The 25,026-nt window shown below is 48.6% G+C and overlaps 1 protein-coding gene across 1 annotated transcript in view; it reads left to right on the forward strand.

The window, feature by feature from the left end:
- NEDD4 (NEDD4 E3 ubiquitin protein ligase) overlaps positions 1 to 25,026 on the forward strand; it is a 1,239,834-nt gene that overhangs the window by 1,208,333 nt on the left and 6,475 nt on the right. The window lies entirely within an intron of this gene.

Here is a 25,026-nt window from a genome sequence, read left to right on the forward strand (position 1 = left end):
GGCCTTAAAGCTCTAAGGCAGGATGCACTATACCACAGGTGTGGGCATAGCTGCATGAGCAATATGCCCCTACAGTGTCTAAGTACATCCTTAGACATTGTAAGTACAGTGTGGCCATATTAAGTATATGGTCTGGGAGTTTGTCAAAAAGAACTCCACAGTTCCACAATGGCTACACTGAATACTGGGAAGTTTGATTTCAAACTTCTCAGAATATAGACCCACACTGATGCCAGTGTTGGATTTATTAAAACAATGCACACAGAGGGCATCTTAGAGATGCCCCCTGTATTTTACCCAAGTCTTCAGTGCAGGACTGACTGGTCTGTGCCAGCCTGCCACTGAGAGATGAGTTTCTGGCCCCCTGGGGTGAGAGCCTTTGTGCTCTCTAGGGCTGGAAAAAAAGCCTGCACTGGGTGGAGGTGCGTCACACCTCCCTCCTGCAGGAACTGTAACACCTGGCGGTGAGCCTTAAAGGCTCAGGCCTTGTGTTACAGGGCCCCCAGTGCACTCCAGCCAGTGGAGATGCCCACCCCTGGACGAGCCCTTACTTTTGGCAGCAAGTCCAGAGGGATAATGGGAGAAACAAGGAGGAGTCACCCCCTCAGCCAGGACCACCCCTAAGATGTCCATAGCTGAAGTGACCACCTCCTTGAGAAATCCTCCATCTTGCTTTGGAAGATTAGGACCAATAAGGATAGGGATGTGCTCCCCTCCCCAGAGGGAGTGGGCACAAGGTGGTGTAGCCACCCTCGGGAACAGTAGCCATTGGCTACTGCCCTCTGACCCTAACACACCCCTAAATTTAGTATTTAGGGGCGACCCTGAACCCAGCTCTTCAGATTCCTGGCGCCCTCACAAGAGGAAGCAGGACTACTGAAACCCTGCAGAGAAGAAAAGGATATGTCAGCTGTCTTGGTCCCAGCCCTACCGGCCTGCCTCCTGCTTCAAAGATCCTGCAACCGAGAAGCGACACGTTCTGCAGGACCTGCGACCCCTGAAAAGCTCCAGGGGACTGCCTGCATCACCGAGGACCAAGAACTCCTGTGGGCAGTGTTGTGCCCAACAACAACAAGAAGACATCCATCTTTAAAGGGATTCCCACCTCATTCCAGAAGCGTGAGTCCCCAACACTCTGCACCCGACTCCCCTGGCCTGTGTCCAGAGAAACAACTTTCCAGAGAGGACCCCCAGGCGACTCCGACGACGTGTCCACCCTCGGCTGACCTCCCTGCACCCCCACGATGACACCTGAAGAGGGAATCCCGAGGACCCCCCTGACCCCGACTGCCTGGGACGAAGATATCCAACGCCTGGAGAAGCCCTGCACCGCAGCCCCCAGGCCTGTGGGAAACCGACCACCAGTGCAGCAGCATGTAATGTTTGAGATGAGAATGGAGCACACACAAATGACGTTCATGAATTCTCAATTCTATACATGGATCCTTAGGCTTAGACAGTTTCCGCACTTTGAAAAAAATGTTTAAACAAAAACCATAATGTAGAACAATTGTGGCATCAATGTAACAAGAAATGATTACAGAAAATATACTATTCCATAGGCAAATTTAATATACATAATAACAAGGTTCCACAAAAAAACATACAAAAGATTCCGACAGAACTGCTACTATACACAACAGGTGTTGCACATATAGGTTTAACAATGTTTCTTCCCTCACACATTGTATATTTGAATCAGTGGTGAAACATATTCATCTTTATCCTTTCCATCCAAATGAAAAAGTCGATCTTGAAATTCAGCCAAATTCAGCCGACACGTGTTTCGTCCTATGAAGGACTTTATCAAGGCTGACAAAACAAATAATACAAACACTTATTACAACCTATTTCCCCACTGGTTGTTCAACTTGGTAACACCATAACATTGGACAAATCCTACAATGCAACAACATAATGGCGACACTGTGAGTGTCATTCTACAGAATAAAAATATACAAGTAATTAAAACATATCATGATGCCACAACAAACACCAAATTATAAATAAAATTTAAAACAGGCAGCAACCATCCTTCTAAGTGAACCCGTTCAGTATCAATACTGCTACAAACCAAACCAAAAACCGGAAGTGACAGCGAGATGAGCCAGTGCAGACAAATACCTTCATGCAAGTGAATAGTGGTCATTATCAAGAGGGAGAGATTGTGAGTAGTACCACAAAAAGCCAGAGTTAAGACGTATGCAATCAATACTCTTACATGCATGTTCGTTATATCAGAACTATATATACCTTATTCTTCTTAATTATGTTAAGTTCTATTCAAATGGGAAATTCCCAGTTACTAGCGTAACCACGGCAAATCTGTAAGAAAGGGAACTGTCAAAAACCCATGTCCAATGTGGTCAGTTCAGACCTATATTATTTGATTAAAACAATAGTCCACCAACCTGTACTTATTGGTCCTTAATGAAGTAAAGAGTTAAGTATTTATTGGGTGTTTAGGTCACAAGGGCAACCTAAGTGGTCAGGAATTGTCAGAGGTCAAGAACGTACGGTATCTGTAACAAATCACACAAGAATAGAGGATGTTTTAATGTGTGTTCTCTTAAAGAGGTGAGTCCAATAGACTCTCCCCATGTGCTATAGAGTAACAAAACTGACAGGATTTTAAAAAAGACAAAGCTTAAACTGCGTAGACACATGACTTTCACATGTCTATGTCTCCCTACTCTGGTAGGTTGCCTTTGTGTCCCATCCGTGGTCACTGCATCGAGTAATTCAGCCCAGGTGTACCGGCAACAAACAATCGAAGCGTTTCAGAATCCATCGTTTTGTAGTAAACGGAAATAGAGGAAGGACTCATTTTCTTAGTCCTTCTTTGTGATTCATAGCGGTGATAATGTAAAAACAACCGCCATCTTGGAATCCCGAAAACGGCATCTAAATAGTTATGCCGACATTTAGGGGGGGAAAAACTGAGAGAAAGACACTTGACCCTCATCGGGGCAAAGCTGAATAAAGAAGTTTTATCATTACCAGAAGAGTATTAGAATGTTGATATTGAACGTACTGAGATAAAATGCGCATATATGACGCGTCTCACTAAATACAAGCGTTATTTTATAAAAACCCGTAAATACTACACAAATGCGGGACCATGCCAGTATCTCTATCCAAATTCCACAATATTTTAATCTAGAGCCCAAAATAGAATGTAACCGAAACCGGCCACATCGCCAGAATATGCATCAAGAAAGGAAAAAAGGAAAAAGGGAAAAAAGGGAAAAAGTGCCAGTGCAGCAGCGACCGGTAGGCGACCCTCACCCTTGCCTAGTCAGTGGCTTGCCCAAAAGGCCCCTCCTGTGCCCTGCATGCAGCGTCTAAGTGACCCCCGGGTCCCTCCATAGAGTTCTATTGAGAACCCTATGCCCTGTTTGCATACTGCACCCGGCCGCCCCCGTACCACTGAGGGTGTGGTTTATGTGCCTACTTTCAGTCCCTCCAGTACTCCTCCAAACCCCCCTGGTCTGCCCTATGGCAACGCTGGTACTTACCTGCAAGCAGACTGGAACCGGAGTACCCCCTGTCTCCATAGGCGCCCACGTTATTTTGGCTCCAGTTTGATCTCTACACCTGAACGGCCATGTGTTGCTGGTGCTGGGTGTTTGGGGTTGCCTTGAACCCCCAACGGTGGGCTACCTGTACACCGAAGATTGAACCCGTAAGTGTGGTACTTACCTCTGACACTGTACTGTACTTGCCTCCCCCAGGAACTGTTGAAAATTGCACAGTATCCACTTTTAAAATAGCGTTTTGCCATTTTAATGAAAACTGTGTACAATATTGAATCTATTAAAAGTCTCATCTGTTACTATGCAAAGTACCTTTCATTTAAAGTAATTACCTTCTAAATGAACCTTGTGGTTCTAAAAATAAATTAATAAAAGTATATTTTTCTATATAAAAACCTATTGGCTTGAAGTTAAGTCTTTGAGTGTGTGTTTTCACTTATTGCTTGTGTGTGTACAACTAATGCTTAACCACTACCCTCTGATAAGCCTAACTGCTCGACCACACTACCACAAATAGAGCATTAGTATTATCTGTTTTTACCTCTGTCAAACCTCTTGCGTAACCCTGGACTGTGTGCACACTATATCTCATTTTGATATAGTATATACAGAGCCAGCTTCCTACAAGGATGAACTGTAGAACCTGAGAGAGAGGTGCAGAAAGGTGATCAACAGATTTGTTGGTAGACCATGCCACAAATTTGTGCCAACAACAGGCATATGCCAGGAACACCTGGCTGCCAAGATAACATTACAGACTTCGGGTACAAGGTCGAAAACTGTCAACTGCTGTCGCACAATCTCCATGAAGGAAGGCAGAGACTGGACAGGTTCAGGTGGAGGACTGTCCCCTGCAGCTGTGACAGAAGATCCTCCTGAAGGGGCAGTCTGATCAGAGGATCAGTGGCCATGCTCAGGAGTTCGGGATACCATACTCTCCGTGCCCAGTCCAGAGCCACAAGGATTACTTGGGCCCAGTCATTCCTGATCTTCTTCAGAACTTCTGGGCAGAAGTGGAATTGGCGGGAAGGCGTAAAGAAGGCCTAAGTTCCACTCGAGATGAAAAGCTTTGCAAGCGAGTGCCACTTTGGAAACTACGCAAAACAGCTGGCATTGCACGTTCTCTGTGGAGGTGAACAGATCTAACCAAGGCTCTCCTCACTGCTGAAAGAGACCTTGCTCCACCTCCGGATGGAGGCGTCATTCGTGATCGACCATGCCTCGTAGTGACGTCTTCTGTCTATGGTCATTATGTATATATAATTTTCCCTTTGTCTTTACATATGCAATTATTTTTTTTCTTTTTCTCCTATGTATGTTATAAGTTATAGATGCTCCCAGAGGTGTTAACAGTATCTCTGGCAGTTTTTTCTTTCGATAAGTGTTGTATCTGATAGAGATTTCTAGCTGCTGATTCCATACCTTTGAATTCCCTGGCGTCAGCTTCAAATCCAGAATCTTTTTTGCTGAGCAATACCCTGCGTCCTCCAGGAAGCTGTCTGGCGCCTGTCATCGCACAGTGTCGGTTACAGACCCCCATGAGGTATGTCTCTGGTGTCTCGACAAGGACCATGACTCAAAGTCGTGCTCTAACTGTCGGGCCATGGCCCGGACAGCTTTGATGGAGCGGTCCCTAAAGCTCATGGTGGATCGGCAGTTGACTTTGGTCGGCGCGATTCCTCGGAGGTCACGGTCTCACTCAAGGGAGAGGTCGCGGAACCGCTCCAGGAGCCCCAAGTCCTCTTTTCCCATTCGAGGTCCTCAGGGCACTCTGGGAAGAGACACAGAAAGAAGAAGAATTCCAAGCGGACTTTGACTTTGCCACACCCATCGGCTGACGAGGCATCTCGGGAACGTCAGCTTTCCGAGCATGGTTCTGCGGAGCCGTTGCTAGGGCTGACTTTGCGCCTCCCCCACTTTCCAGGAGCTGAAGCTACCCCCAATCAAATAAAGGATTTTTACAAGGCCATGCACCTTGTAATTGAGCGGGCTGCCCCCGCAGGTGGGTCTTCGGACCCTGCAGGGTCAGCAGGGGCCCCATTGGATTCGACAGTGGTGGCTTCGGCCTCAGCGCCTTTGGGTACGCCAGGATCCGATAGCGGTTTCGGACAAGCGCCGGGATCTCACAGTCGGCCTCCTCTAGCGTCAACGCTCCCTCCACCTCCGGCTTCCACTGGTGGTGGTAGCCTCATCCTAATTGCTGATGATCCGGAGTCGGAACGACGTCGTCCGATGCCAATCCCGACTTCAACGGCGCCGACTAGGCCCAGATCAGTGCCTGAGGATTATTTTGAAAAGCCAGGCACAGGTGAGGAGTGGGAGGGGTCTGAGGACTCTTTAGAATATGCGTTGGAGCAGGAGCAGAACTGGTATGAAGAACTAGGGGAACCCAGTGAACTGGATACTTCTCCAGATGCTGGCTTGCCCTCACCTTCTTCTTTGGCTACAGAGGAGGGGGAATCTTATGCCATGGTGGTGCATCGGGCAGCTGAGGTCTTAGACCTAGACTTGCCTACGGTGCCAGTCAGTACTAATCTCCTGACAGAGGTGCTTCGGCCAGGGTTTGCTACATCAGAACCAATGTTACCCTTCAATGAAGCCCTTACAGATGTCCGACTGGGGACGTGGTCCAAACCCCTCACAGGGGCTCCTGTGAATAGGACAATCGGCTGCCGCCATCCACCAGCTCCAAACGACCCTAGTTTCCTCACCCAACACCCCACTCCGGAGAGTTTGGTGGTCCAAGCCTCCACTTCCCGTAGTGCCTTCACTTCCGCTCCCCTGGATAGGGAATCCAAGAGGCTGGACAAACTTGGAAAGAAGATATTTTCTTCCTCCAGCCTGACATTTAGGTCAGTAAACACCTCTTTTTCTATTGGGCCGTTTTTTCCCATACTTTATGGGATACGGTGGCACAAGTGCTGCCCCAGGTCCCGTGGGGGAGTTCGGGACTCTCTCACCCAAGCTGGCCAGTGTGGGAGAGATGCAGCCAAGTTTACCATAAGGTGTGGTGTGGACACGACCGACTCGCTGGACAGGGCAATTTCTTCGACAGTGACTCTCCGACGCCACGTCTGGCTGCGTAACACTGGCTTTTTGGGGGATGTCCAGTCAAACTTGATGGGCATGCCTTTCGATGTCTCACCCCATTTTTGTGAGAAGGCAGATTCTGCGCTTGAGAGATTTAAGGATTCTCGAGCTACGGCCAGATCCTTGGGCCTCTCAGCGCCTGCTCGCCAGCAGTCTGCCCATCGCCCCTTTCAAGGCTTCAGGAGGGACACAGTACCACACCAACCACAATTTAGCCACCGTCCTCCGGCTTCACAGCATCCCGTGCGAGGACAAGGTCGTGGTACCTTCAAACCCAGAGGGTCTAGCCAGAGGTCGGCCACCACCCAGCCCCCCTCTTCCACAACGCCCAAGCCCTCCTATTATGGTTCTGCAAGACCATGTCCATCTAGTTGGTGGGAGGATTCAATTTCATCTCCCTCACTGGTGGTCCATAACATCGGAGAAATGGTTCTTGCAGACCTTACAGAAGGGCTATTCCATCCCCCTTTCTAGTCTTTCCCTACCTCTATCCCTCTGGTAAAAAAACGGCTGATGGAGGATCATTTGATCTTACTCTGCAAGGAAGTTACAGCTCTTTTGGACAAGGGAGCTATAGAAAGGGTTCCGATGTCAGAAGTAGGCAGTGGTTGTTATTCCCATTACTTTCTGATCCCAAAAAACAACAAGGGTCTTCGCCCTATTTTGGATTTAAGAGACGTCAATCTCTTCCTCAAAAAGGAGAAATTCAATATACTCACTCTTGCTCAGGTTTTGTCTTCCCTAGACCAAGGAGACTGGATGGTAGCGTTGGACTTGCAGGATGTGAATTTTCACATCCCTATCCTGCCCACCCAAAGGTGTTACTTGCGGTTCAAGGTGAGCCACAAGCACTTTCAATTTACCGTGCTCCCCTTCAGTCTCACCAGTGCCCTTCGGGTGTTCACCAAGGTGATGGCGGTGGTGGCACCTCATCTGCGCAGGTTAGGGATTTCAGTCTTCCCCTACCTCGACGTCTGGCTGTTGAAGGCTCCTACGCCCCAGGCTCTTGTCACCCACCTTCAGACTACGACGGATCTCCTGCATTTGCTGGGGTTTACTATAAACGTTCCAAAGTCACACCTGGCTCCTCCTCAGAATGTCCCTTTCATCGGAGCTGTTCTGGACACAGTGCAGTTTCAGGCTGATCCTCCTGAGCAGCAAATCCAGGATATTCAGGTTGTGATACCGATGTTTCGGCCTCTATCCTGGATTTCAGTGAGATAGACTCTGAGGCTGTGGGGACTCCTGGATTCCTGCATCCTGTTAGGCAAACATGCCAGATAGCATATGAGGGCTCTGCAATAGGACCTGAAGTTCTAGTTGGCACAGCATCAGGGAAATCTTTCCGACATGGTTCAGATCTCAGATTGAACTACAAAAGACCTGTAGTGGTGGTTAGTGATCTCCAATTTGGTCAAAGGAATACTCCTCTCCCTTCCCCAACCAGATCTCACAGTAGTGACAGATGCGTCACTTCTGGGATGGGGCGGCCACCTGGGAGAGGCAGAGATCAGGGGCCTCTGGTGTCCGGTGGCTTCAGGGCTCCATATCAACTTATTGGAGCTCCAGGTCATCTGGCTAACATTGAAAGCATTTCTTCCTGTTGGGAAAGGGGAGATAGTGCAGGTGTTCACGGACAACATCACTGTAATGTGGTACAGCAACAAGCAGGGTGGTTTGAGGTCGTGGACTCTTTGTCAAGAGGCTCTGCGCTACTGGACATGGCTGGAACAGCAGGGCATAACCCTGGTGGTTCAACACCTGGCAGGTTCTCTGAACGCCACAGCGGATGAACTCAGCCATCGATACCTAGCGGATCACAAATGGTAGATCTGTTCTCCTCCGCAAAGAACCCGCAATGTCAGCAGTATTGTGAGTTGGAGTTTCCAAGGCGGCAATCGCTCGGTGACGCTTTTCGTCGCGATTGGAATTCAGGCCTCCTATACGCATTTCCGCCCATACCACTTCTGCCCAGAGTTCTCAAGAAGATCAAGTACAACCGGGCCCAAGTCATCTTAGTGGCTCTGGATTGGGCACGAAGAGTCTGTTATCCCGAGCTTCTCAAAATGAGCATCAATCCTCCGATCATGCTGCCCCTTCGAGAGGATCTTCTGTCGTAGCAGCAAGCGAGGGTTCTCCACCCGAACCTGTCAACTCTGTGCCTTCATGCGTGGAGATTGAGCGGTGGCAGTTGATGGCTTTTGACCTTCCTCCCGAAGTCTGTAAGGTTATTTTGGCAGCTAGGTGTCCCTCCACTAAAACGGTATATGCCTGCCGTTCAAAACGCTTTGTATATTATTGTACAGAAAGGTCTATTGACCCTCTTTCTGCTTCTCTTTCTGACATTCTTCTCTTCATTCTGTCTATAGCCCCTCAGGGTTCTAACTTAGGGACTCTGAAGGGCTATCTTTCTGCCTTATCAGCATTTTTTCGGCTGCCTGACCAGCCTTCTCTGTTTAAATCCCCCATTGTACATAGATTCCTCAAAGGGCTTGTACATATGTTTGCCCCTATGCCCTTTATTATGCCTCAAAAGGACTTAAATCTTGTCCTCACATTTCTCATGTGTGCTGCCTTCGAGCCTTTGCACAACTGTCCTCTCCAGCTGCTCACCAGCAAGACAACCTTCTTAGTGGCAATAACATCTGCCAAGAGGGTGAGTGAGATGCAAACCCTGTCATCAAAGCCACATTATTTCACTATCCATCAAGATAAATTGGTTCTCAGAACTCGTGCCTCTTTCCTTCCCAAGGTGGTGACCCCATTTCATCTGGGTCAGAACATCACCCTGCCCACCTTCGTTGCACCACCGCATCCATCTAAAGAGGAGCAGCGACTCCATCGACTGAACCTTAAAAGAGCGTTGTCGTTCTGCCTTGACCGCACAAAAGAATTTCGTGTGGATGACCAATTGCAGGAAGTTGGCGGTGTATATACTATCTCAAAGTGAGAGATAGTGTGCACAGAGTCCAAGGGTTCCCCTTGGAGGTTGATAGTGGCAATAATAGATAATACTAATGCTCTATTTGTGGTAGTGTGGTCGAGCAGTAGGCTTATCAGAGGGTAGTGTTAAGCATTTGTTGTACACAGACAGGCAATAAATGAGAACACACACTCAAAGACTTAACTCTAGGCCAATAGGTTTTTATATAGAAAAATAATATTTTCTAAATTTATTTTGTAACCACAAGATTCAGAATAAATTGTAAGGTACTTGGCATAGGTAAATATGGAACTTTGAAGTAAAACAGTAATGCACACAGTTTTGGCAAAAATGGCAATAAGCTATTTTAAAAGTGGACACTGTGCAAAATTCATCAGTTCCTGGGGGAGATAAGTACAAGTTAGTTTAGCAGGTAAGTAAAGCACTTATAAGTTCAGTCTGCGGGGCATAGGCAGCCCACTGTTGGGGGTTCAAACCAACCCCAAACACCCATTACCAGCAACACAGGGCCGGTCAGGTGCAGAAGTCAAAGAGGGGCTCAAATATCATAAGCGCCTATGGAGACAAGGGGTGTTCTGGTTCCAGTCTGCTAGCAGGTAAGTACTTGCGTCCTCGGAGAGCAGACCAGGTGGGTTTTGTAGAGCACTGAGGGGGTCACAAACAGGCACACACAATACACCCTTAGCGGCACAGGGGCAGCCGGGTGCATTGTGCAAAGTAGGTATCGGGTTTTGAATGAGAATCAATGGAGGGACCCGGGGGTCACTCTGGCGATGCAGGCAAGGCACAGGGGGGGCTTCTCGGGCCAGCCACCGACTGGGCAAAGATGAGGGCCACCTGCTGCTCACTCCTGCACCGGTAGTTGGTTCCTCTCGGACCTTGGGGCAGCGGGTGCAGTGCTTCTTCCATGCGTCGAGTTCTTTGTTACCGGGGGGTCGCAGCCAGTGGGTGCCTCTGGATTCTCTCTGCAGGCATCGCCATGGGGGTGCAGGGAGGTCATCTTAGGGTGTCCACGTTGTGGGAGTCGCCTGGGGGTCCTTGCTGCAGTGTTGGTTTCTCTGGACACGAGCCGGGGCATCTGGTGCAGGGTGTTGGGGACTCACACTTCCTGAGTGAGGCTGGAGTCCCTTTAAAGATGGTTTCTTCTTGGATGTTCAGACAGAGCCGCTGTCCTCTGGAGTTTCTTGGTCCTTTGGGTTGCAGGGCAGTCTTCTGAGTTGGCAGAGGTCGCTGGTCCCACTAGATGCGTCACTGTTGCAGGTTCCCTGAGTCTGGAGACAGGCCAGTAGGGCTGGGGCCAACTCAGTTGTTTCCGTCATCTCTGCGGGGCTTTCAGGTCAGCAGTCCTTATTCTTGTTCAGGTCATCAGGAAATCTGTTTTTCTGGGTTTAGGGTGGTCCCTAACTACTAAATTTAGGGGGGTGTTTAGGGCTGGAGAGCAGTAGCCAATAGCTACTGTCCCTGAGGGTGGCTACACCCTCCTTGTGCCTCCTCACTTTGTGTAGAGGGGCACACCCATAATCCTATTAGGGGAAATCCTCCAACGCAAGATGGAGGATTTTCTAAGGAAGGGGTCACCTCAGCTCAGGACACCTTAGGGGCTGTCCTGGCTGGCGGGTGACGACTCCTTGTTTTTCTCATTATCTCCTCCGGACTTTCCGCCAAAAGTGGGGGCTGTGTCTTGGGGTCGGGCATCTCCACTAGCTGGAGTGCCCTGGGGTGTTGTAACACCAGGCTTGAGCTGTTGAGGCTCACTGCCAGGTGTTACAGTTCCTGCATGGGGAGGTGTGAGGCACCTCCACCCAGGACAGGCTTTGTTCCTGGTCACAGAGTGCACAAAGGCACTCACCCCAGAAGGTAAGAGCACTAAACATATTGCATTATGCCCCCAAAAATATTTTCCCAGTGTCCAAAGGACATGTCCCTACTGCAAAAGTATAGAATTTAAGCCTTTTCAAGATTGTCACAAACAGATGTCTGTGATGTACCCCCATGATTTATGCCTCTGGATTCTGGGGTCATTGCACAACCCCAAGGCCTGCGATGACTGTCTCTGGATGAACCCTAAAGCGATTCAGAAATGTCGTTCCAAAGTCGGTCGCTAAACACCAAATGAGAGCACATAAGGCCTGCTTCTATCAAAGGTTGTGAAGCCTTTCGCATTCTCAAGGGCGTTCCTGTGAAAGACCCTCCTCCTGTTTGGAGTAATCAAGTAAGCTGAATTCCCCAAAGAAATAAGAAGCTAAAGCTGGATTATTTTCTGTCCCGCCATTCTCGATCTGAGAAGTTGCGGGGTTTTTGAAGGTGCTACTTTGGCTCAGTTCCTATCTCCTATCGAAGAACTGATTCCACAATGGGTCACCATGTACCCTGAATTGCAGGCCCATCGGTGACATGGCAACAGAAAGCAGCTTGCAGACAAGATTATCAGAACATTTCCGTTTCGTTGTGGTCTGCTTTTGGGCCCCACGGATTCAAGGATACCTTCTTTTGGATTACCATTGATGTATTTGTCCTCAAGGGCTGTTTGTGCCTCTTCACTTTGCTGCAGGGTCCGCTCGACTCAGAGGTCAACACCTATTCCAAAATCAACACCACAATTCAAGGCAGTTCCTTCAACTTCAACACCAATGCTAGAGGAGGACGATTTTTTTTTTTTTATCCACTCCAAGATAAATCCAACACAATCTCAACCCAAGCTATGTCCAATGCAAGCCCTGATGCAACCGGTCCAGCCTCATTCTGACTCAAACAGAATGTTACCATTTCATAGGAGTCACTATCAATTATTCGACAATCTATATGGCTCTGATTCAAGTCAGCATAGTCTGGGTGAAAGGCAATGGCCATGTCTGCGATCATGCATCCCACTACTATGAAGATGGCAACCTTCTCATAGACCTGCACGAAGCCAGTGGCTTGGACACCTCCCCTGGCCCTCCATGGAAGAATCAGCCTCTTTTGCTGTCTTCATTTGGAGTGCATCCAAAGTTGTTGACTACAGCTACCATCTATTGAGGTAAATACCAACATACTGACGAAAGGTCTACAACCGGGCAGACCTCCTCGGAATGGCTCCTCTTTTAACAAGGATCTTACGGACACTCTGCTTGGAGCCTGGGCCAAACTGTGCTCATGCCTGCCAGTAAATAAGTGTGAGAAATTGGGTTGTTGATTGACTTGAGTGTGAGGCCAGGGAAAGGAACAGCCACAATCCCTTGCAGGGAGGACCACAAAAAGTCATTAAATTAACCTGTGCTTTGGCACCAAAAGTCTTAAATTAAAGGCAACGTGAAGTATTTATACAGCTCACAAACAGTAATAAAGTGACAACACAACTCAAGAAAGATCCCAAGCCAGTTTAGAAAAATTGAGTAAAGTCTAATAAATGATTTGATACCAAAACAACAAAATTCCAATTAGCAGAACTGGAGTTATGAATTTTTTAAGTTTAGGGCTCAAAATAGCACCTAAAAGATCAAAGCGCCAGGAGACCAGGTCAAAGAAAGTTAAGTGTGACTGCAATAGAGCACTGTTTTGATACCAGAAGTGGATTGGGCCCAGTCAGCGCTTACATTCAGACGTAGAAATTTTTGAGAGGACCATGTTTGAGAAGGTAGAAGATTGTAAGAGTGTCCAAGGAGGGAGCCTCATCGTCTGATAGCTTTGGAGCTAAGCCACAGTGATAATTTTTACCTTCTGACTTAGTCACTGAATTGGAAATTGAAAATCACCAGCGGGACGGAGCAGAGGGCTATAGACAAAGACAGTTCCACGAGATTGGCTAGCCCTTTAGCGAAAGGGCCACTGAAACAGATTCTCTGCTGTGGTGAAGAAGGTAGCGGGAGGAGTTGCGAAGTCAATCCAACCAGTAATGCACCTTGGATGGATAGGGGAGCAGTTTAGTCCCGGCCTTCTCCTGGTTCTCTGAGTACTTTTTGGCCAAATTTTGTCCAAGTCCTCAGCTTTTGAAAATGGCCATCTGGGCACTTTTAGCACCACAGCCAAGGGTCCATGAATGTCTGGAGAACTCTTAGGGGTTCAGGACTCACTCAGGCTGGGTCCAGGTGCAGTTTCAAGATGGAGGGAGCCTGTTATATTCCTATGGCTCTGAACAGGTGGCCGGGCAACTAGCCCTTTGAGTCACTTTTGGGTGTAGATATAGATGCAGGGCTTAACAACAGGGCTGGCATCTGAGAGTGCACAGCAGGTCAGAACATCAGGCAGTCTTCAGCTAGTCCTTCTGCAGGTCCATTAGTGAACTGTAGAGCGGGTCTGACGGTCCTATTTTTATACCCTGGTGTCCTTCTCCTGGAAGGTGGGAGAAGATTCTAGAAAGGTTCTTTGAAGTTCTTGGAATTTTCTGATTTCCCTGCCCTGGCTCCGAACTGGCTACAGTGTCAGTGCAGGGTCATTAGGCCTGTTTTAAGGAGACAGGGCACAGCCTATTCAGGTGCAAGTGGGGAAGTTCTCAGATCAGTCCGTCCAATCCTGCCAGCTGATGGCCCCTTGAGGGCTCAGCTAAACCCACTATTGTGGAACTGTCTGGAATTTACAAAGTCTGTCAGCTACACCCAGTCATGTGACCCAAGACAGGCTGCAGGCACAAAGGGCTAAAGGTAGGAAAATGCCAACTTTCTAAAATTGGCATTTTCAAAATTATAAAGAAAAATCTGACTTTACCCTTAAAAATGGTTTATCATTACAATTATATAGGTGCCAAACATGAGATATCTACCTCCTCTCAGTTTGGAATTACAGCACATTAAATATAATAAGGAATCCCCAATGTTATCCTATGGGATGGGAGTGTCTCACAGTAATGGAAAACAAATTTGGTTGTTTTACTCTACCAGGACATTTAAAACTTAAACGTATATGTCCCACCTTTTAATTACACTGCACCCTGCCCAATGGCTACATAGGGCTTACCTTAGAGGTGCCTTATTTGTAATAAAAGGAGAGTTTAAGTCTTGGCAAGGGGGTTTAAATACCAAGTCAACATAGCAGTGTGAAACTATATTCAGGCCTGGGTTAAGGGTTAGAGTCTACTTAGGTAGGTGGCACAATAAGTGCTGCCAAGAACACTGGTAGCATTTAATTTACAGGCTGGATATATTGTGTATATTGTATACCACTCTCCAAGAGACTTATAAATCAATTAAATATGCCAGTTGGGTATAAAGCAGTTTCGCCATGTTTTAGGGAGAGTTCACAAGCACTTTAGCACTGGTTAGCAGTAGTAAAGTGCACAGAGTCCTAAGGCCAACAAAAACTAATTAAGCAAATAAATAGGAAAGCAGAATGTTTGGGGTGACCCTACATAGAGGCCCAGGTCCAACAATGAGCAAGTGGCTAGAAGACACAACCTTCTCTGAGAAATCATACTTTTATTTTTCAACATCCTACATGAGAGCCTGGCGGTCAGGCATCTACAAGTAGATTAAACCTTTATTTGTTCCCTACACCTCCTCCTGATACAGAGTCTAAACATTTGGAGGCATTTCAGAAAAGAATGCTTTCCTCTGTGAATCTCACCCTACATTCAGCTATTGTCAGATGCCTACAAGGTGGATAGTCACACCCCTTGTCGGGTATGGTCAGCGAGATCTTGTTGACAGTCCCTGACTTGTGTCACACCGATTTGGCATATATCATCCAGGGTTGCCAAAATGCAGCAAAATGTCATCCGCTCTGTGCTGGACATAACTCACTGCTTAAGAAGGCAGTCAGTACCAGGGTTGTGCTTTGGCTTCTCGTTTGGATGAGATCCACAGATTTTTAAAGTAGTTTTCAAGCATCATTAATTTCGATGTCCTTTGACAGCACCCGGCACTTCAGAGACAAAGCAGACTCCACACTGGGGCGCTTTAAGAGATCCAGAGACCCAGGGGCATAGCGTGTTCCCTCAGTCTGTGGCCATGCTGCAGTAGCCCCAACAATTTCACTCATTTCAAACCTTCAGAAGGGGTTTGGCTCGAAGTCAACGTCAAGGTCTCCACTCAGCAACAGACTGTCCCGCATTCCTTTTGAGCCTGGGATTGGGGAACCAGCAGTCAATATCCAGGCCCTCAGGGGCACCATACTGCACAGTTCCCTGCGCCACCAGCTTTACCTTCCAAGCCATTTTAGTTTGCCCTCAGTGACACACAGCCACCATGTAGGAGGCAGGACAAGTTATTACCTCCACAGCTGGCAGGGCATTACATCTGACAAATGGGTGCTCCAGACAGTCCAACAAGGAAATGCCTTGCCATTCCTATCAAACTCGCTGCACGTCTGACCCACATCAGAGCGGCTTTCAGAGGGCCATTTGTCAATTCCAGAGGCAGGAGGCCCAGGGTCTTATGGTCAAATGAGCCATATAGAGTGTTCCAGCATCAGAAATAGGGGCTGAATGTTAACCCTGTTGTTTGCTAGTGCTGAGGAAGAATGGAGCCCTTTGTCCTAATTTAGATCTTCACCATCTCGATTTATTCTTGAAAACTTTAAGACGCTTATGTTGGCCCAGGTTCTATCTGCCCTGTTTCCACCGATCGGGCACTTATTTTTCATATTTCTGTTCTGCAATCCCACAAGTGTTACCTGCAGTTCAGGGTGGGTCAAGAGCACTTTCAGTTTTCAGTGTTCCCCGGTTTTCCTAGAAGTGGTGGTGGTGTTCGCTACCCATCATCGAAGATTGGTAATACCTGTTTTCCATACCTTGATGACTAGGTGTTGAAGGTGGGCTTGCTTCCAGACAATAGCCGACCTGTTGACATCTCTGGGATTTTCCATCAACACCTGACTTCTTTACTTAGGCTCCCTTTCATTGAAAGATCCTGGACTCAGTACTGTTCAGAGCTTATCCTCTGCTTCAACCAGTCGAGGATTTTCAGACTATGATCCCGATATTTCAGCCCTTGACGTGGGTCTAATTGACAGCAGCTCTGAGGGTTCTTGGCCTCTTGGTCTCTTGCATCCTGCTTGTGGGCCACACTAGGTTGAACTTGTAGGCTCTGCAGTGGAATATAAAGCCTCAGTTGGCTCAGCACCAAGGCTAAATTTCTGATTCCATCCTGATGTCGGAGGTGTCGGCGACAGATCTGCAGTTCTGGCTGCAGGCCCTTAATTGGATCAGTGGCAGGTCCTTCTCACTGCCCTTCCCAAAGCCAACGGTCATGATGGGTACATCTTTGCTTTGTTGGGGAGTTCATGTAGTAGAGTTGAAGATCAGATTAATCCGGTCTCCAGCATAAACCCACCTCCACATCAACTTGCTGGAGCACCGGAGGAGATCACATTTTTTGGGTTGGGCAGAGGCCAGTTACTTCAAATATGCCACAATAACGACCACATCTAGGGAGATATGGCCTGGATTCCCAGTCCAAACTATTGTGGCATGACTGTCGCTGGCTGGTGGTAGGAGACTTATCACAAATATTTGCTGCACGTTGCAGGTGTACAAACCCCGGACCTCCCTTAGGGTGGAGGACAAAGGCAGTGGCTAAGCAAACTCCCTATAACAGTTGCAGAATACACTAGAATACATAGAGGCGTGCAGGAGGTTTTGGCCAATGCACACTTTAATCTTTAAACTCAATACAATATAATTCATCTTACACACCTCTCACCCAAACGTCTACACCTAATTTACCATTCTAATAGTGTAGATTGTTCATGCTGCCAATAAACACCAGCAGACTACCTCCATATGGTATGGAACTGTCCTGAATCATAGACTACAGGGACACAATATTGAACCACTTATACAGGGTGACTGGACGGCCACAAATGCAGCAACTTAAACTATGCCTGTTGGGACTGGTTCCGGACACAGAAAATAGGAAGCTAAGCAAAAATTCACATTGCTAGGCTTGACTCTGGCTAAAAGTCAGATATCCATTAAGAGGATTAGCCCGACGCCTCCTCTGACATATGATTGGCTAACGGGATATGACGGAATAGGCTGTTGCAGAAGAGGCTCATATGAAAGAGTCCTACGAGAGGATAAGCTGTTAGATGACCTGTTAGCATGGGGAGCCATGATACATGACCATACGACCATGACGAGGGACCAAAATGGGGACTGCATAGTGAAAGGGAGTGGTGGGCATCTGGAGGGAGAGGGCAGCGACCCTGCTGAACAATGATGCAGGAGCACTAATTCCTTGACTTGCATGTCCCGACAGTCTAGAACGGACACTAGGTGATACGGGTATTCTCCCAATAATGCCAGGAACAGTGAGAGAAGCACGGGGGTGAAGGCGTCTGGAGCTGTTTGCAGTTATCATGTTGGTTACCATTTCATGCACTGTTTACAGTGCATAATGTAATGTTTCGAATTCCATAAACTACTAGCTATGGCTGTATTGTTTATTAATGCATCCTGTGAGTTGACATTGTATGAAGTTGAAATGGCAATAAAATAAATATATATTTTAAAAAAAAACTTGCTGGCACTGCAGGAGATTTACTTGGCATTGCTTGCCTTTTTCCCTTGTCTAAAAGGGTAAGAGGTGCAGGACTTCACAGACAACACCACCTCAATGTTTTACTGCAGCAAGCAGGGCAAAGTGTGGTTGTGGGCCGTGCGCCAGGAGGCTCTGAGTATATGGAGCTGGCTGGATTCTCAGGGCATTTCTCTGGTCAAACAGTAATTGGCAGGAGTTTTGATGCCAAGGCAGACAAATTCAGCCTGCGTTGCCTAGCTAGTTATTAATGGCTGCTGCATTTTTATCTATTGCTGTTCCCAGGGTAGTTCTCACTCTTAGACCCCTTTCATCTGGATTGGGGCTAGAGACTCATGTTTGCCTTCCCGCTGCTAGATCTCCCGCCTAAAATTTTGAGGAAAACCAGGAATGACGGAGCCCAAGTCACTCTTGTGAATAGCAACTGGCGTTGTGCGTGTGGCATATGGAACTACTGACCAGGAGCATTTGTCCTCTGATCTGACTGCCCTTTCGGGAGGACCGTCTGTTGCAGCAGCAGGGAAGGGTCCTGCACTTGGGTCTTAGCACCTTACACCTCATGCTTGGTGACTGAGAAGTGACAGTTGACTGCCTTTGATCTTCCTCCCAAAGTAGAGGATATCATTGTGGCCAGGAATTCCTCCACTAAAACTATCTATGGGAAACGTTGCGATAAGTTTTTTGCTTGGTGTTCTTCGCGACATATCCAACCCTTACAAACCCAGTTGTTTAGTTTACTTTATTTCTGTTCTGATGGATACTTCTAACTGGTGAATCTGATACAGACTTCTAGCTGCAGATTCCTTACCTTAGTATTATCCCAGTTGTCAGACTGGATCCGGAAGATTTATCGTAAGCAGTACCCCTGTGTGCCAGTAGGTGGCATTGTTCAGTTCTGCATGTCTCGCTTGTGTCGCCCGTGCCAGATGTAACGTAGATGGCACTTATATAGGTGCCACCAAGATGCACTGACATCAGTCCTTATCTTTCTGCGCCAGCCAGCGCAGATCCTGGAAGAGCTGCCCCTTCAGTCACTTTTTGACTGAGCATTTTTTGATGTTTTGTCAACACTTTTTTGAAGTTTTTCTCCTGGTGTGGCAGCATGTCATCTAGGAAGGGCGGCTTCAAGCCCTGCAGCGCCTGTCACTGGCTGATATCAGTGACAGACCCGCACCTTGTATGGCTATGGTGCCTTGAGCGTGACCACAACTCAAAGTAGTGCTCTGACTTTTCCATGATGAATCTAAAGGCTTTGGGGGAGCACTTTCTCAAGCCTATGGCTACCTGCTGTGCGACCCCGTGCCGGTCAAGGTCCCGGTCGAGAAGAAGATCCTAGGATCGGTCACGGAGTCTGAGGTAGTTGTCCCATTCTAAATCTTCTGGACACTTGGGTAAGTCCAAGCATTAAAAGAAGTCAATGCGTGCTTGACTTCTTCGCATCCATCGGCCGACGAGATGCGGGAGCATAACATTCTAGGCCTCACTCAGCAGTTGAGCCTGTGCCTGGTTCGATGCCACGTTTTTCTGAGTTTCATAGGGGCCAGAGGAACCCTCTTCCCACTACAGGAGTTTTTGGACACCATATGCGTTGTATTTGGGTAACCTGACCTCTCCAGCACGCCTTCGGGTCCTGTGGGGTCAGTAAGGGCTCCTGCTGGTTCCACGCCATTACCTCCGGTGCCAGTAGGGCCCCAAGGATCCACTTCTGGGTCTGGACTGACGCAGGTCGTGCCACCTCGACCTTCCCCGATGTCGACGCTCCCTGTGCCCACCTGCAGCATCATCCCCATTTTGATCCCTGACTCCAGTACTGAGCCAGAGGGGCATCCCTCCACGCTGTATCCGGCACCATTGGAAGTCTTGCCTCCCAGATCAGATTCTGAGCCCTGTTCCTATGGACTAGCTCTCGGGGAGGAATGGGAGGGTACAGCCTTAGGAACATGACAATTAACTGGTGTGAGGAACTGGTTGAAGCCAGAGGCCTAGATACTTCCCCAGTTGCTGGCATGCTTTCTCCTCCTACCGTGGCTTTGGAGGAGGGAGCATCTTTTGCTATGGTGGTGTAGAGGGCTGCAGAGCTCCTTGACCTTCACTTGCCTTTGGTGACGATCAGAACTAATGTGTTGATGGAGGTGCTTCATCCGGGAGTCTCCCCATCTGAACCACTCCTACCATTTATTGAGGCCCTCACAGATGTCCTTTTGGGTACCTGGTCCAAATCCAACACAGGGGCTCCTGTGAACAGAACAATCGCCCATTGCCACTGCCACGCCCCAGGGGACCCAAGTTTTCTCCCACAACACACACTTTAGAGTTTGGTGGTCCAGGCTTCCACCTCTTATGTCAACCCTGGCGCGTTCACTACTGCTTTTACGGATAGGTAATCCAAGAGACTGAAGACACTGGGTAAGAGGATGTTTTCATCCGCCAACCTGGCATTGCTCTCTGTGAACACTGCATGCCTGTCGGGCTGCTACTCCCACACTCTGTGGGATACTGTTGTGCAAGCGCTACCTATGGTCCCTGAGGAGGCCCAGGTCGTGATCTCCCAAGTGGTAGCAGACTGGAGAGATGCAGCAAAGTTCACAATACAATGTGAACTTGACATGATCCGCAGATCGTGGACGGTCCTTAGGTGCCATGCCTGGCTACATAATAGTGGCTTTTCGAGGGCATGCCCTTCAATGGCTTCCATCTCTCCAGAGACAAGGTGGACTCAGTATGCAAAAGATTTAAGGACAGTCAGGCTATGGCCCAGGCCTTGGGCTTATCTTCTGCGCCATCCCAAGTCTGCTTTTTGCCCCTTTTGTGACTATGTAAGGGGCTACCAACTGTGCCAGTTTCCATCCAGTCCCTGTGTCGTGCATGCTTCCCATTCCCTGCGCAGCCTAGTCATGGAATCCGATAGCCTTGTGGATCAGGCAGCTAGAGGTCATGTCAGTCCACCACCCTCTCCCATAACGCTGCAGCTCCAACCTCCAAACTGTCCTAAACTGCCATTATACCATCATGGAAACCCAGCTGGTGGCAGGATACGTCATCACCTACCCCACTGGCAGTCCATAACATCAGATAGGTCGGTTTTGCTGATAGTCTGAAAGGGCTACTCCCTCCCCTTCCTGACTACTCCTTCCCTCATGCCATCATCTCAAGGCAGGCTGACGGAGGATCATCCTTTTCTTTTGCGCAAGGCAGTTTGGACACTCGTGGCCAAGGAAGCCACAGTGAGTGTCCCGACGCCAGAAGTAGGTTGTGGTTGCTATTCCCGCTACTTTCTGGTGCGAAGAAGGACAGAGGGCTTTGTCCTATCCCAGACCTGCTGCCCCTCAACTACAAGAAGTTGAAATTCAAGATGCTCACCTTGGCTCGGGCCCTGTCTATTCTGGACCCAGGAGACTCAATGGTAATGACAGTGGCTCCAGCTCATCTGTGGAGATCAGGGTTGTCAGTGTACCCCCCATCTCGATGACCGGCTTTTGAAGGCAGACTTGCCCCAGGCTGTCATCTCCTATCCCCAGACTACTGCGAACCTCCTGCACTCGATGGGATTCACTTTAAAAATGCCGGCCTGACACCTCCACCTGACACCTCCTCAGACTTTCTGTAGGAAAATGTCACAGTTGGCCCTAAGCTGAGCAGAGCTGATGTGACCCCTCCTTAGAAAATCCTCCATCTTGCTTTTGAGGATTTAACCCAATAGGAATAGGGGAGGAAGAACAAGGAGGCTGTAGCCACCCTCAGGGACAGTAGCCATTGGCTACTGCCCTCCAGCCCTAAACACACCCCTCCCCCCTCCCAATGCCCTGCCTGCACCATCTGAGTGACCCCTGGGTCCCTTCATTGATTCCTATTACAAACCCGACGCCTTGTTTGCACCTGGCTCTCTGTGTGCCGCTGAGGGTGTATTTTGTGTGCCTGCTTGGGACCCTCCCCGAGTCCTCTACAAAACCCCCCTGGTCTGCTCCCAGAGGACTTACCTGCTGGCAGACTGGAACCGGAGCACCCCCTGTCTCCCTAGCCGCCTATGTTATTTGGGCCCCTCTTTGACCTCTGCACTTGACCGGCCGTGTGTTGCTGGTTGTTTGGGGTTGTGTTGAACCCCTACAGCGGTGGGCAGCCTATGCCCCTGAGACTGAACTTGTAAGTGCTTTACTTACCTCAAAAACTAACCTGTACTTACCTCCCCCACGAACTGTTGAATTTTGCAGTGTCCACTTTTAAAATAGCTTATTTGCCATGTTATGCCAAACTGTATACATTACTGTTTTAATTCAAAGTCCTATCTATACCTATGCACAGTATCTTACATTTAATGTACTTACCTGCAATCTTAATCTTGTGGTTCTAACAATAAACAAAATAATATTTTTCTATATAAAAACCTATTGGCCTGGAGTTAAGTCATTGAGTGTGTGTTCTCACTTATTGCTTGTGTGTGTACAACAAATGCTTAACACTAATCCTCTGATAAGCCTAACTGCTCGACCACACTATCACAAATAGAGCATTAGTATTATCTATTATTGCCTCTGTCAAGCCTCTTGGGGAAACCCTGGACTCTGTCATTTTAATATAGTATATACAGAACCAGATTCCTACACTGGCCATCGAGCACAACCTCCACATGATGGTCATGAAAATGACTGGCAAATTTTGTGCCATTTCCCACAAAGCATGGAAGTAGAATGAAAGGAGTCAAGTTACATTTGTGGTGCAAAGAGCAAGGCTCTCTGAAGAAAAGAACAGCTTCTCCATGGCCTCAATTATCTTTGATTCTGTGACTGGAGGGGAAGTTGGGAAGGAAGCAGGGTTCTGCTTGCAGAAGTGAGTGCCTCACAAGGGCCTTTAGGGAAGGGTAAGCAGTCAGAAACTTTGGGACCCCAGGCACGAGATGGCAATCTGGGGAACTGGCAGTTCACCTTCAATGCAGAAGGCGGCTTATCCCATATCAGTAGGATAGGGTCCTTCAATACCTCACTGGAAAGAAGCATTCAAGGCAACTGTTGAGGAGGGAGGCTATAAAATCTCAGTGAGCCAGGTTGGCTTTGTTCACTTCTACTGGTAGCTCGAGGGCCTCAGGCCATTAGCATTCTGTAGAACCAAGAATGCATCTGTGCCAGAGCAGGAGAAGATGGCCCACCTCACTGCTGCTGTCATTGTTGGGAAAGACTATTTGAATATGAATGGGATCTTAAACAGAGGCAAAAAGCTTCCCAAGACCCTGCTAAAATATTTGCTGTAGGGCAAGATCTGTAAGGAGCCTTATCCAGTAACTGCTGGGTCCTGTGCCTGCATCTAAAAAGTAGGCCTCAGGAAAGTTGAACATTTCCAGTGAATCCAAAGAAAGCACCATGAAATCCATGGCGGTAAGCACTATCAGTGCCAGGGAATTCCTTCCCTGGTACTGATAGGGGTCTCCCCCACCCCGACTCCCTCCCCACCACCCCTGCCACCCCCCAAAGGTGGCAGGACCCCCCTCCCCACCCCAACCCCCAACATAACATTACTCACACACACCCGACACGCATGCAGGCACCACCAACACACACACACCCCGACATATATGCCTACATCCACACACACAGTCACACGCACACCCACATTCAAACATACACGCACACATCCATACAGACATACCCACAGCCATACACGCACTCATTCCCATACACACAACACCCCCGCAAGCATACACGCACCCATACACCCCCTCTACATACACACACGCACACCCCCATGCACGAACACAACACCCCCCAGCCCCTCCCCTTACCTTTTCCATCGATCCTCCGGGAGGGGACGGGAGCCATGGGGGCAGCTCCGCCGACATCTCCACGCCAACAGAACACCGCCACGGCGAATCACAGGACGTGATTCGCTGGGCGGTGTTCTGTTGCCATGGCGGTGGAGGTGGAGCAACCTCCACTTCCCCGCTGCCCGCAGGTATGGCTGTTGGCGGCTCTCCGTCGGAATAACGACGGAGAGCAGCCAACAGTCATAATACGCAGAGCAGCAAACCGCCTGCACAGGCGGTCTTCCGCACGGCGGTCCCTCAATGGTCTTGCAAAAAGACCGCCGAGGTCGTAATGACCCCCTTAGACATTGTAAGTGCAGTGTGGCCATATTAAGTATATGGACTGGGAGTTTGTGAAAAACAAACTCCACAGCTCCATAATGGCTACACTGAATACTGGGAAGTTTGGTATCAAACTTCTCAGAATAATAAACCCACACTGATGCCAGTGTTGGAGTTATTAAAAAATGCACACAGAGAGCATCTTAGAGATGCCCCCTGTATTTTACCCAATCCTTCAGTGCAGGACTGGCTGGTCTGTGCCAGCCTGCTGCTGAGAGATGAGTTTCTGCCCCCTCCCCCCCCGCCCCCCCTCCGGAGTGAGAGCCTTTGTGCTCTCTGAGGACAGAAACAAAGCCTGCTCTGGGTGCAGGTGCTTCTCACCACCCCCCTGCAGGAACTGTAACACCTAGCAGTGAGCCTCAAAGGCTCAAGCTTCGTGTTACAATGGCCCAGGGCACTCTAGCTAGTGGAGATGACCGCCCCTCTGGCCACTGCTCCCACTATTGGTGGCAAGTCCAGGAGAGATAATGAGAAAAACAAGGAGGAGTCACCCACCAGTCAGGACAGCCCCTAAGGTGTCCTGAGCTGAGGTGACCCCTGCCTTGAGAAATCCTCCATCTTGATTTTGGAGGATTTCCCCAATAGGATTAGGAATGTGCCCCCCTCCCCACAGGGAGGAGGCACATAGAGGATGTAGCCACCCTCCAGGAGAGTAGCCATTGGCTACTGCCCTCCCAGACCTAAACACACCCCTAAATTCACTATTTATGGGCACCCCATAACCTAGGAAATCAGATTCCTGCAACCTTAACAAAGAAGAAGGACTGCTGACCTGAAGCCCTGCAGAGAAGACGGAGACGACAACTGCATTGGCCCCAGCCCTACCGGCCTGTCTCCCAACTTCGAAGAAAACTGCAACAGCGACGCATCCAA

This window comes from Pleurodeles waltl, chromosome 3_1, assembly GCF_031143425.1.
Source record: "Pleurodeles waltl isolate 20211129_DDA chromosome 3_1, aPleWal1.hap1.20221129, whole genome shotgun sequence".
Lineage (NCBI taxonomy): Eukaryota > Metazoa > Chordata > Amphibia > Caudata > Salamandridae > Pleurodeles > Pleurodeles waltl.